Source organism: Lactuca serriola, chromosome 8, assembly GCF_051521515.1.
Source record: "Lactuca serriola cultivar US96UC23 chromosome 8, Lser_US96UC23_V15, whole genome shotgun sequence".
Lineage (NCBI taxonomy): Eukaryota > Viridiplantae > Streptophyta > Magnoliopsida > Asterales > Asteraceae > Lactuca > Lactuca serriola.
The window spans coordinates 45,386,062-45,401,031 of NC_136415.1; the positions used below are offsets into that span (position 1 = coordinate 45,386,062).

The 14,970-nt window shown below is 32.3% G+C and overlaps 1 long non-coding RNA gene across 13 annotated transcripts; it reads right to left on the minus strand.

The window, feature by feature from the left end:
- Positions 1-6,792: 6,792 nt before the first annotated feature.
- Positions 6,793-12,212, minus strand: LOC145065896 (uncharacterized). Of its 13 annotated transcripts, XR_013688565.1 has the most exons (8): positions 11,067-12,212; positions 10,781-10,985; positions 9,182-10,528; positions 8,946-9,023; positions 8,603-8,708; positions 7,625-7,643; positions 7,161-7,536; positions 6,793-7,080 (listed from the first exon to the last, which is right to left on the minus strand). It is a non-coding gene; the product is annotated as an uncharacterized LOC145065896 (long non-coding RNA). The 13 variants fall into 13 exon arrangements; XR_013688556.1 differs by having other exon boundaries at positions 7,161-8,708; positions 11,067-11,208; positions 11,353-12,212; XR_013688557.1 differs by having other exon boundaries at positions 7,161-8,708; positions 10,781-10,821; positions 10,930-10,985.
- Positions 12,213-14,970: the final 2,758 nt, after the last annotated feature.

A 14,970-nucleotide genomic window follows, 5' to 3' on the forward strand; every position in this document is an offset into this window, starting at 1 on the left:
TTTCAAAAAAAAACACCATCATTTTATCTTTTCGGCATGATAAATATTATGATTTAGTTTATACCCATTATATATATATATATATATATATATATATATATATATATATATATATATATATATATATATATATATATATATATATATATATACTAGTTGCGTACCCGCGCAAAGCAGCGGGTGGACATTAATTCTTTTCGGTTATTAGTTTCTTTGCGACTTTAATTTTTATTTCGAAATCACGTGATTGTTTCGGAGATTTGGATGGATAGTTTTCTTTTTGTGGATGGTGAATAATTTTTTTTCAAAATTTTTTTTCTTTCGAAAAACATGGCATATTACAAGCGTATTGTTGTTGAATCAAATACTTTCTGTTCAACGAATAGTTTCGGATAACAATAGAAATATAATTTATTTTTCTTTAGGAATATATTTATGTTGATATGTTGGGTGAAATAGACCTTTTAAATATGGTTTTACAATTACAATATTAGCTATAATATACGTTTTAATTTTCATTTATAACATCATTTGAGTACTCTTCAAAAAACATATGTAAATTTCATAATTTTTATCAAGATGTGCATAAACATAGTAACAAAGCACATACAATACATACAACACACACAACACAAAATGCATATACAGCACACACAACACAACTCACCTTTTGAATATAAAATGTTACCCGCATCAGTAAATACACCTATTTTTAGTTGCAATGCACTTAATAGCAACATACTTACAAATTCTTACTCATGATAGCACTACATATCGGTTTATTTACCAATAATAGAATTTTTTCAAAAGTAAAATACATTGCTCATATCGGGTAAAATGAAGTATATTGTCATTTTTGGTAGTCAATCAAAATTTGGTTGCCTATTTATATCCTCAAGCATTTCTATCACCAGACATAACTATTTAAATTGACAGATTTATTTTGTTCTTACATAATTTATTTATTTTCAGGACCAACACCATGACTTATCATTCGATCCCTACACTTTGATTCAATCATATCTTGGCATAGTTCGTGTCATCTTTTATCACATAAAGATGGAAATTATCACATTTTATTACATAAATTTGGAAAAAAAAAAAACATCTTTTATCACAAAAAGTTCAAAATTTTCATTTATTCATATAAAGACATGAAAAAATCATCTTTGATCACATAAAGACTAAAAAAATCATGGTTTACCACATTATTATGGAAAATTTTCATTTTCCACGATAAAATGGAAAATTTTCAGCTTTCATCACATGAAGATTAAAATATTCATCTTATTTGACATAAAATATGAACTAATTTCATCTTATAGCACATAAAGATGGAAAAAAATCATCTTTATCGTATAAACATGGAATAATTGTCTTTAATCAAATGTAAAGGTGACTCCGTGAAATACATATTTTAAATAATAATCCATGCTCCCTCGAAGCATGAACTATTATTATAAAGATGGAAAAAAAAAACTTTGTTATTGGTTTCCGATGCACCCGTACTTTCAAAATATACATGCTAATTAAGTCGTTATAACTAGAATAACATATGCACATACCCAAATCACCCGGTATTAATTCATATAAAAGATATAGAGTTCTATTATAGGTAAAACATAAAGTACATCGCTTCTTGTTAGCAAGATTAAGCTACTTGAAGACCAACGTTTAATTATTGATTATACATAAAAGCGATTAGTATTTTTATCTTTTCTCAAAATAGAATGAACAATATATTAAGAAAAATATGGAAATAGCAATACATTTTGGGTGAATCCTATAATTTTGTAGGCTGATTTGATGCTTTCATGTTATACCCAAGATTAACCCATAATGACACAAACTAAATATAATTATTATGAGAAAATAACTAAAATTGTGAGTTTAGAAAACAAACTTGATTTAACTTCAAATCAACATGGTTATGTTTTTCTTCTCCATGTAGTTCTCACGATTTCATAAAAAAGTGAACTATGAAAATAAATATAAAAAATAAAAAAGCACTGGTAACAAACTTTTCTATGAGTTTTACCTGGTGAGAAGATGTAGATAATCAAGCAACATAAAGGTCATTTTGATTCAACTGAAAGGTAAGGTATCCCAATTCTTACTAATTTTGCCTGCAATCTGCAATCATGTATGGACAGATAAATAGATAATAGATAAAGATATAATAATTTAAATTTGTAGACCTGAAGAACAATATAGGGGCCAAAATCAACTTTTGTACCTCTTTTTTAGAAGATGTATTGGGCACTTAATGCGGATATGTTGAAATACCTAAAACCAGTTTTATTAAATTAATATATAAAGGGTTTTTACACATGGAAGTGAATACAAGAAACATTAAGAAAACTATGAGTAAATATGAGCTGAGAAAAGAAAATGTCAACTTACTTGAGGCTACAAGCAACAATCTTTCATCAAGCTCATTCAAATGAAAACTGTAGCTTATAAATAAATTAGAGAACTTGTAGCAATTCATAAAAGATTGCAAGAATTTTACTACATAAGGTATTGTGACCTGTTAGGGTAAGAAAAACCATAACTATTACACACAATCTACTTCTTGAAGAGTAGCAATGAGTCAAAGAAAGGTATTAAGTACCAAATCTCCCTTTTAGTTGTATTTTTTATTACAATTAAAGTAAAAGATGAAAGATAACCATGACATATTACAAAAATACTAAGAAAGAAAACACTGTAGTCAAATTAGTTGAAAAAAATATATGTAATATAAATTAATTATTGCAACTCCAAACCAACAGATAACAAGAACTCCAAAGCTTACTTGCCTAACTAAAGTAGATATCAAACATCATTGATGTTTAAACTTTATCATGTGTTCTAATTTCTAAAATACTTTACAATAAAATAAAGAGTAAAACAAATAACTAAATTCTAGTAAATATTAAAATTTTGACAATACTCAAACATAATTGAAATTTTGAATTGTCAATTCCCAACAATTAAAAAGGGATATACTATAACATAAAAATAATTAAAGATGTATTGCTGATGTTGATAAATTAAGAACATTATCAGTTGGTTTACTACTCATAATAGCATAATATTGACCCAAATTTTGTCAATTATTTACAACATATATTTGGATTACTTGAAAGGGAACCAAGTCATACATTATCCGAGAGACAGAATAAATTATGTGTGTGACTTCTAAAAAGAGAGAGATAGAGGGGCAAAGAGATGAAAAACCTATATGTGTGATGCTTCAGGCCATCATGATATGATTCTATGACTGAGTAAAGAAAAAATGAACAGTTATGCACAAATAAAAACCGTAAATCGGTATACTCTAGTTGAATCAAGATGAACATTCTCAGAGGTGGTGAGGGTCAAGATTAGTAGAATTAGGGATTTCATAATTAAATCATAGCATGGACATAACCAAGATAAACGCAAAGGGGTAGAGATTATCGAAATTGATATTTTGAAAATTGAATCGACAACATATACATACCTGACGTAGGATTCCAAAGATTAATCATTAATAGGAGGCAACATATCAGACCAGGTGGTTGTACATTGAAGCCATAATCCCAATCATTCCGCCTCCACCTTTGTAGAATTCGCGTCAATGGAAACCACACCAAATCCCTAAAGGTTAAACAACAACATCTTGTTACCATATTATGATTTCAGGTAAAGAAATACAAAGTGAAGCTTTATGAACGATATATTTAGAGTAGAAGATGTTGTTAGGGTTTCTGGATGATGCTCGATGGTGGTGCGGTGGTTTTTAGACGGAGACCAAAAGGAAGAGTATAGATGTGTGGAGATGGCATTAGGGTTTCTGGTGTAGTGCTCGGGCTTTGCAATTTTACAATAGGTTACATTTGAGCAGGTGCAGGTTGTTGGGTAATGGATGGTGTGCTGACTTTAAGGATTGTTGATGGTGGTGATGCGAGTCATAGACTTGAAGTGGTTGTTGTGAAAGTTTGTGAGCATGGTGGACAATGGAAGTGGCTATTAAAGTTACAGTGAGGATGGCGATGATTTAAAAAAAACATCTGTAACACCGTAAATTTCAACACAAATTTTTTAAATTTTTATAAAACATGATTCATTTAATATTCAGAAAACAACCATTTTCAATCGTTCAATCCAAGTAATACAAAATCCCAAGATCTCAAAATCATAAATCCCGTGCGTGTGTACTGATCAAGCCGGCGCCTTCCCGCGGTCGTCACTAGTACCTGAAACAATTAACATCAAACACTGTAAGCACAAAGCTTAGTGAGTTCCCCAAAATACCACATAAAACACATATTAGCCACTCGAGGCTATAACTCTGTGGGTCCGTGCACCCAGACTCTGTGAACCCTCAGGTTCTAACTCTGTGAACCTTCCGATTCTAACTCTGTAAACATGCACAACATAAATCACCTAGAAATAATGCAGTACAACACATAACATACATAGCATACAAATACTCTATCACATAACTCTGGTTACCTACTCAAGGTAAAGTATAGTGAGAAGACTCACCTCGCGTATCTCGGAATCACTAGCACTCGATCTCCCGAGCTATCGTCCTCCTACAACACAAGCATATCTCTATTTAATACCACCTTGATCCTGGCTGACTAACACTACAAAGTCAAACTAGTCAACTCTAGACAACGGTCAAAGTCAACCCCTGACTGACTCTACTCACCGAGTCAACCCGATGACTCGCCGAGTCCCCATGCTTAGAACTTCCCTCAGTCGGCGACCTGACTCGCCGAGTCCAACAACTCTGAGTCCACTCGCACCCAACTCACCGAGTCATCCCTTGACTCACCGATTCTCGACTCAACCAGAAAATATTGGGATTCTTCGACAAGACTCGTCGAGTCCAAGAACAGACTCGCCGAGTCTAAGGCTATCTTCAACCTACTCGCCGAGTTGTTCATCCAACTCGTCGAGTTCCAACTCATCTTCAAGCAACTCGTCGAGTCTACCCATGTGACTCGCCGAGTACCACCGGTCTGAATCCATACAGAAGCATTCCAGGCCATGCAATTGATCCAAAACATAGATCTAGCCTCCTACAACCCATCCATCACGTAAAATGGCAAACTTTACGTGAATCCAAAGAGGTCTAGGCCTTATACACTTTAGGGCTAGGGTTTGGGACATGATGGCTTCACTAAGCAATCAAACACAAGGACTTTAATGCACTCTAGACCTTCCCCATTCCAGATCTGAGGTAGCAACCTCAGATCTAACCTCCAAACTCCAAAACATCCCAAGATAAGCTCTCCATAAACCCCAAAATGATGAATCCATATGAGTAACAGCCCAACAACGAGATATTACCTCAAAAGAACGTCCCAACTGCAATGAAACTCGAATCCAAGTAAAGCCCCTTGCTCCAAGCCTCCAAATTCCCAAGATTTCTTCAACAAATACCCTTCAAGCTCCCAAATGCACTTTGATCCACACACACACGAATGCTAAGGGTTTCTGGACTTGAGGAAGAGTAAAGAGGCTAGGGGAATGGATGTTAAGTTCTTTATATAGGGCTCAACCCCGAGAATTAGGGTTTTCTCCACTCAGCACCTACTCGCCGAGTCCATCTTTGGACTCACTGAGTTGCCCTTCAAGATTTACACTTTTAGCCCTTCAACTCTACTCTTGATATTTCGGGGTGTTACAACATCATCTTGGTCATGGTGGTTGATGGTTATGGAAGAAGGAGGCCAATCTCTTTTTTAATCAAACACAGAAAAGATGAGATATACAGGATTTCAAAATTTGAAAACCACGGTTTACGGGCTACATTTCTAAAAGCATGGAATTTGAATGAGTCGTTCACATAATAAGCTGAAAATCAAGATATGCAAAATTAACTATGAATAAATGATAATACTTAAAGCATCATAATTTAGACATTTTAAAAATCCAAATTTGAATAGTATATAAATAATATTATTTTATTCACAATTAGTTGTACTTTAGGTTTAGAAACTTGAACGTCTTAAAAAAATATTATTATTATATTGAATCTATTTATGGAAATAGTTAGATTTCTTTTATAAGGTAGTATATATATATATATATATATATATATATATATATATATATATATATATATATATATATAATCTTTGTACCTATATTTATTTATGTGCTTTGAAAAAAAAAAGTTTACGTAAGACCGTATTTTTAAAACGATCATAAACCAAATTAGGATAATATATGCATATATTAACGAAACTGAAAACTAAAGCAATTACAACGATTGTATTAAAATATACTATATAATTTTTAACTTTACTGACTATATTTTCTACTTTTCATAATTATTATAACATTTATTTATTTTCAGAAAAATATAACATTTAACTATTAAATACCTTTAAATAATATATATATATATATATATATATATATATATATATATATATATAATAATAATAATAATAATAATAATAACTAGATAGGGAGCCAGCGTTGGGATGGATTTAGGCAACATAGATCATTTTGTGTTTTCATGTCCATTTCATTGCTCTTGTGTTCAACTATAGTTCATTGCCTTAATTGGTATTCATCGTAAAGTATGTTGCTATTTTCTGCAATTCGCCCATTTATGTAAGGATGTAACAAAATAGAACAAAACTTTCTGAATTATGTCTGTGTCTGACAATATATAAATAGGTGAAAAAGATTTTGATTTCAATTATGAATCCCAAAAGTGTTACGTTGGAGAATATAAAGATTGTAATTTGGAGCGAATATAAAGAGTGTGACATAATAGTTTTTACTGACCACACATCAAAATCAAGTTAAATCCACTTACTCATCTAATATTACAAACACACAAAGCAAGCAAAATAGGTTAAATGTCATGTTTTTACATCTTTTTATAGGAGATCAAATATTGTATCCAAAAAGAGTAGAATAAGATGTATACAACTACCAAAAGAAAAAAGACAAATATACTCTCATTATTATCAAATTTTTGGCGAGTCTCAATAATCTTAACAACTCCATTTCTTAATCCACAAAAAACATTATAGCTTTCTCAGTTCTGTTCTGATCAAATGCTCTAGAAGGATGGGTTCAAAGCTGAAAAAAAATACACATTAAAATGAATTTAATACAACAATATGCAAACAAATTGAGTCAGAATAACATTGTTCTCTTACCAACAAATGTGCTATGAAAATTATTGGAATTTATGTGCTCCATTGTTGGATCATTCGCGTTGAGCAACATGAATATAAGTTCTCTTTCAGATGCAAGGGCCTGAACTTGACAGAAACAAAAAAAGTAGTAAATGACCATTTTAACATTATGTTTGTTTATATTGAAGACTATTATCATACCTGATGCACTTCAAAATATATTTTTTGTGTTAGGATTCAATAAAAATTCATCTATCATATTCTCAATTCAGATCATCGAGTACTTCCAAATGAACCAATTGGTATTCAAAAGTACATAATGTAATTTGTCCCATTGTGGTTCACGAAATTTGGTATTTCTCATTTTGTTCGTCCTTTGCATTCAAACATCCTCAATCTACTTCAATATTAATTCAAGCATTTGTCTTTGTTGATGTATAAACATGTTTATAGAGTTTTTATTTGACACAATTCGTATGGGTTACCTGTTAATAATGTATGAACCTGAAATATTATTACAAACTTCAGAGTAATAAAAAAAATATAGTTAACAACAATATATCAATAATATCACTTAAAGATATTAATATCGACTTCTGAACATATAATCCCGAAGTGTAAATTACATTTTGGGTCAATTAGGCCTGATTTTGGTCAGGTTCTGCAATATTGTTCCTTATTTCAGTTCCCTTAATGATTTTCATCCTCCTTCCATGAAAAATTATTATATTTACCTTTTTTATTTTTATTTTTTATAGAAATTTGTTATTTAGTATAACTTTGAATTCACAAAATTAGATTAAATCACAAATATTTATTTAAGAGTAAAAAAATACAACTATAGTCATTTATTTGGTACGGGGATCAAAATTGTTACGACACTTCAAAAAAATGACAAAAACTACAATTGAATTTTTGCAACAAAAATTATAAAAATCAGGTTTACAAAAGGACCAAATTAAGCACCAAAACGTTGTTGTCCTTCTTTTGTGCCCCAAAACTAAGTTTGAACTTTAAAACAAATTTAAATATGTTTAGTTTCAAAAAAGCATATTAATAAATACATAACACATGATCTCAAATTCTACAAACTGAAATATGTTGGTGTTTAATTCAGTAAAAAAATACATATGGTTAATCTCAAATGCAATAGGTTTAACCTCAAAAGGACGATTTACAAATCTTAGGCACATCAAAAACTTGCTTGAATCACCACCAATGTAAATACTAATTTATCATATGTCATATGCTAAAAATTGAATGACTTAATACAAAAATGTAATCAACAATTAGTGAAATAGAATCAATTGATCCCAAACTTTTAGAGAAAACAGACTCAATTAATCCCCTACTTTAAGAGCAAGTAACATATAGTTTCGTTACAAATTTTGACAGATATGTGCCAAAAGGGTTTAGGCTTTAAAAACCAAATAAATATATAAAGAAAGTTGACCATATTGTACCTTTATTATCTTCTAGCAGATTCATTAGTTTCTTAGCCAACTGCTACCTGCAAAATTGTAGAGCTACCATAACTGTTGTGTCATGACCATGTCGGCAGACAGATATCTGGTCAACAAAATGAAAGAAAAAACAAAAATAAATTCATTGACATTCTATTAATCAGATAATTGGCAAAAGAAAACCTATCTTTCCTCATTTACTCACCAAGAATGAACATTTTTTTTTTCAAATTTACTTATAAACTCCATAGTAAACATAAGGGTAATACGGTCATTTATTCCAAACAAACATTATTTATCCACTCAACAAAAAAAAAACATTTTCAGGAAAATAGTTGCGTACTTGGAGGCGACTTGCTAAATTTTCCCTAGTAATTCCATCCAAATATCATCAAATCAAGAATCCGTTTAGACAAAGCTTCTGCATTTAACAGAAGCAACAAACTTTCTATGAAAGATCAATTGACCAAAAAGCATGAGGCTTCTTGAGGGGATAAAATGTAATTAGAAATATAATCATAAATTTATAAACATGATTTATTACAAATGCATAGAACAGTTAAAAGAAAAGAAGCTCACATAAATCAACTCTTTGCGAGCACCCTGTAATTAATCATTGCTTGATCTTTCTTTGATTATCAATGCTTGATTAAGGCATTAAGCGCTTCCAAATCTTGAAGTTCCTCTTCTTTTTCTTTCAGATATTTTTCAGTGTACTAACCACGGTGGAAGTAAGTAACCCAAGCTACCCTGGTCAGGTACTGTAGCTAAGAATGAAGAAATTTAATATATATACTAGCGATGGTTCGGGAGGATTTTGGTGTTTTTTTTTGCAGTTTCAATGTTTTGTGTTTTTTTCACTATATACTTGTACTTTTAAATCCACACTACCAGCACAAATAAATAGAAAGAATTCCATCAGAAGGTTCAATATGTTGATTCTATTCATAACACTAATGACAAAATTACCCTTCCAAAACCTCAATGCTCTTTATTTTACCAGAATTTCCCATAGTACAAAAAATGTGAAGATTTAGAAAACTAATATTCCATCTTTGATGTTACCAAAATCATATAAATGGAAGTATGTTGCTATTTGTTTCCACTCATCTTTTTAATGTAGTTTGTAACCTTGTTGTTTTTATAATCTTTTTTGAACCTACAATTCAGAAACAATGATGATAAGGAAGAAGATAAGTTGCAAAAGAAAAGTATTTAGAGTGAATTCACACTAACGGTATTTTAGACATTTTACAAAGACTCCAACACTTATCCAGACAAAATCTGGAATGCGAACAAATTAAAGTACAATGATAAATACAATACAAATCCAAGATTTATAGAGCTTCACATGTGAACTACATTGTTAGTCATTGAGGAAAATCATTTAAAAGATGCAACGTTTTGGTCACAAACTGAAGACAAAATGGACACTTGTAAAAGCAATCATTCACTTTGTCATAGTATATTGTGAGTAAATCGAATCAAATTAATACAAATTAAAAGAATCTTCACGATTCATATGTATATATGTATAAAATACAAAAGGAAACAATTAGGCTTCGAAAGAATGTTGGCCATTCATATTAATAAACTAAAAAAAAAACAATTTGGCTCGAAATCTGAGACTAAATATTATGTTCCAAAAACATCAAATATTGATGTTTAATGTTTATTGCAAAAGAAGGTACACTGATATGAGCCGTTAAGATATATGTCAAAATTTAATAGATGGCTCAGATTTTTCACACATGGACCAGATTAACTTCCCATATGAACCCATATACTATATGTTAAAATCTTTGTTCCAATTGATCCATGCATGTTAAGTTTGCATTAAAGAATGTTACCAAATGTTCATGTAGTGTCACTAATCTTGAAAGATCTAGCTTAAATACTACCAACAGTTGCTGGCCAAATACCAACCTGCAAAATGTTGAAATTGAAAAATTAGATTGTGAGCTATCTATAGAAAAGTTGTGAATTAGAGCAATTGCAATTCACAATATTCCAACTCCATTGAACAATATTGTGTCCTGAAAAACCATCCATATCTTTCTACATAAACTGGTATGACACAATCATGCTTAAGTAAATAAAACATCAAACACGAATATGAAATTGTAAAGAATTCGTGAACTTAAAGTTAAAGTCAATACAATTTTAGACATGCTTTACCTAAGATGATTGTGAATAGTGAAGGAGATTGAAACCTTCACCTGGAAAACATCATTGATATGGAAATTATTCAATTACAAGAAACTAATTCAATTCAGCAAAAGGGGACAAAAGGGTAAGATTGGAATTGTTAAAATGTACATGACAACCTGTATAAGAATCACAACGTAGCTCCATTTTTTCACCACATATTAACCTATGAAAACTGTAACAAAAGTATATATGCAGGTTAGTTGCTTGATAAGGGTAAAAAGGGAAAAAGAGAGACAAATGATTGTGATTGTACCTTATTAATCCTTGTTTCCATAGCATCCAAGGAGGGCACTATGGAAATTTTCCCAAAGTAATGAAAAATTGTTACTGAATGGAAAACGATTGACTTACCAAAGCTCAATTTGATGTTTGTTGAACACCCAAACTCAATTCAACTGGTGAAATTGAAACAATTTTTTTGTGAAATTGAAAACGAAACGTGAAATCGGAGATGAATGGTTTCCCATCTAAATGCTTATTGCATTTAATACATCAGCAATAAGCAAGATGTCAGCAGAAACAAAAAACAAAAGACATACTTGCGGTGGAGATGGGCGGAGATGGAGATGGGGACGGTCGCCACTGGGGAAAAAATTAGTTGGTCCGCCGCCTTTCTTGCAAGACTGATGGTTTTCTCCTCCATCGGATCGTCGCGAGAAGGGTGAAGTGGAAGTAGTCGGTGGCACATCCATCATCAGGAAAGCTTCAGATACAATCGACAACAACTGCTGAAAGATCGGTGGAGACGTATATCTAAGCAAACATCGGTGGAGAAGGAGCAGATCGGGTGTTCATAAGGGTAAGGAAGCGGTGAAGGGAAAAGAACGAAAAAGAAAGCAGAGTCGGTGAGAGGGACGGTGAGAAGCGGTTGAGGTGTCGATGTTTCCCTCTAAAGGCGTGAATGGTGATTTTTAGGGCTAGAAGTCATTGCAGACACAATTTCGATCGGTTTTATCCGATCGGTCCAAATATGTAAGTGACCGGCGTTGGGTCCTTATTCTACACCTTCGACATCCTAATTCCTTGTACTATCGCCATCGATTCATCACACACACATAAAGAAACGTACGCACGTAGCCTGGTGGACCGTTGATGTTCTTTGTAGCCGGTCGGTTGTATGAAATCGACGGTGATTAGGTGGTGAGAAGCAAGAAGAAAGCGAAGCCCATGTGAATGAAAGGATATTTATCAAGAGACAGAGAAGATGAAGACGGGGAACAGACGGTGCTGGTATACAGGCGGTGCAGCGGAAGAGATGTTGTGGAGATGTTAGAAGAGGTTGATTGGAAGAAGTCGATGAAGCTAATGTGAGAAGATGATCAGTCTGTTTGAGTCGGTTATAAAGAGAAGAAAGCGAAATAAACAAATGGAGGAGGATCGGTGAAAGAACGAGAAAAGAAAACGGATAACGAAATAGAGTAATAGAAATCAAGTCCTTATTGATCGATAAAAACGGTGAAAGAAAGAGAAAACAACACGTGAAAAACAATATAGAAAATTACAAAATATACCTTCTAAAAAAACATACCATTATTTTAGAAACAGACAAAGACTGAGGACCAAATCTGCCAAAATCTTTGCAACTTTACTATAGCTAAGAAAGAGAATTTTAATCTATAATATATATATATATATATATATATATATATATATATATATATATATATATATATATATATAATAATTAGAAATGTTGATATGAATTAAATGATAGGTGGAAGTTTCAATATAAAAAGTTACCTTTTGATAATGATACAAATTAATTATAGATGTGTACGCATGGAATTTAATATAAAATATGGTTTGACTATTAAATAGGGGTGTCTAAAAGGTGTCGTATTAGTAGCATCTTTTGATTTCCAACACTATACATGTTAAGAAGATCGAATATTGTTTGCTTTTGAGCGTCTGATTTCCAACACTATATACATAAGTAACCAGTTAAAGAGGGTACATGCAGTCATAGAACTTTCTAAAATCTGCAACAACTTATATAACATGATGATGCCCTCATATCGATATCGACAAACATATCATCCAACATTGTTAATATATCTTCAATGTCTTGAAATAAAGTGTCACAAAATGCTATTTTTCAGGGGCTTGTCTATTCTCTGTGTTCATCCTAAACTGCAGAAGTAAAAACCCTAACCGTTTGTAAAACAATATCTAATATCACATATAACAAATTAGGTCTCTCTCTCTCTCTCTCTCTCTCTCTCTCTCTCTCTATATATATATATATATATATATATATATATATATATATATATATACACAATTAAACAAAAGCACATTGTTATTTCTCGTCGCGTTTAGCTCTAATCACAACAACCTTATTTCTCAATAGCACACAAACAAATTAAGTACATAGATCCCAAGGTTCTAAAAAGCTCGTCATGGCTCCGCCTCTTATATGTGCCGCCAAGCTTTACCAAAACGTCGTCTTGACTCATATATATGTATAAAAATAAATAACAGTTGAAAATACATATAAAAATATGAATTATATACAAATTTGCCGCCTTAAGTCACGCCTTACAAACGACGTGACTCGCCAAGGCTCAGAAAAGCTTGAGGCTTGACATTGCCGCCAAGTCACATCTTACATTATTTAGAACCTTGATAGATCCTTCTTGTCAGTATTATTTTCTGTAATTGTTATACGTACTGATGGGCCATCAGGTTCGTCTTCCATCTTTCACTCAAGGATTGATTCTCCACATGCTAGCAGATTGACCTGAAGACTACAAACAAACCATAAGTAATCGGCCGGGAGGGGATCCCGGACGACTCTCTGACGGTTAACTTAGCGAAAGGCTATGTATTCGATCCATTCCACACAAGAGGTAAGAGCGGGTGCTCTGGGTACTTACCTTCTGGACGAGTTGTAACGCCTCATTCCTAGTACACATTTATTTATAAAATTATTCATTTCTATAGAGCTACTCAACGAGTTGGAAGCGCCAGACTCGTCAAGTAGAAATGAGTTTTGGATGCGGGTTTTAAGCTATCTACTCGTCGAGTAGAAATGAGTTTTGGACGCGGGTTGTAAGTTATCTACTCGTCGAGTAGAAATGAGTTTTGGACGTAGGTTTGTCAGAGTGAAACCCTAATTTCGGGGTTTTGGACCCTATTTAAGCAACTTAATGAAGGGTTTTGAGCATCCTAACACCCCTAAGGTGTACATGCAACTCTAAATACCTTGAATCTATGTTTTCTCTATTATACATGCAAATTTGAAGTTTCCAAGATAATACCCTAACTAGCATACAAAACTTTGATACATAGGTAATAAAACAAGTTAGATAAAATACCTTTTGTTGCGGCTTGTTTCTTGGAGATTTAAGAGCTTAGCACCAATAGTATGAATGCCTCAAGTGGATTCACAAATCACCACTAACATTTGGAAACTTGGAAGAGGACTCTCTCTCAGCTCACAAAATCGGCCATTTTTTTTCAATATTCTAGGTGTTAATTTCTTGAACCAAAGGGCTTCTTATATAGTGTGGTTACATTAGGGTTACACCATGTAAAACCTAATGTGCATGACTTTCCACATTCCTCATGATCCATGGGTTTTAACCTACATGGAGTATCCATGGGTCACCACATGGGTTAAGCCCAATATAAGCAATCATGGATCATTAGCCCACATTATAAGAATAAATGATTTACACAATCAATCCCTATATATTTAATTAGTCTCTTTTGACCACAAAATTAATTCCAAATTAGTTCTTGATCAATACCAATTAAATAATATGATTTAATATTAATATATTATAACTTATAATATATTAATAAATCATACATATCCTCTTCTCAAAGTCCAAATATTTCCAGTGAAGTGCAACCCAAATGGACCATACTAAACCGGGTCAAGTACATACCAAATATAGTTATGGACTTAGACAGCTTATCCAACAATCTCCCATTTGGATAAGTCTAATAACTATAATTGCAAGTACGACTTCAGGAACCGACTAGCAATCGTAGCTCTTAAAACTTTGTTGAACTAAGATGAGCCATTTTAGGCAAGTAATCATATAATCCTCTGTTCTCAAGATATCGGCCAGACAAATACATGGAACGTCATACTTATTGTCCAACAGTGTGTTTCTCGATTTCCAAATTGTTTGACATAGAACTTATCG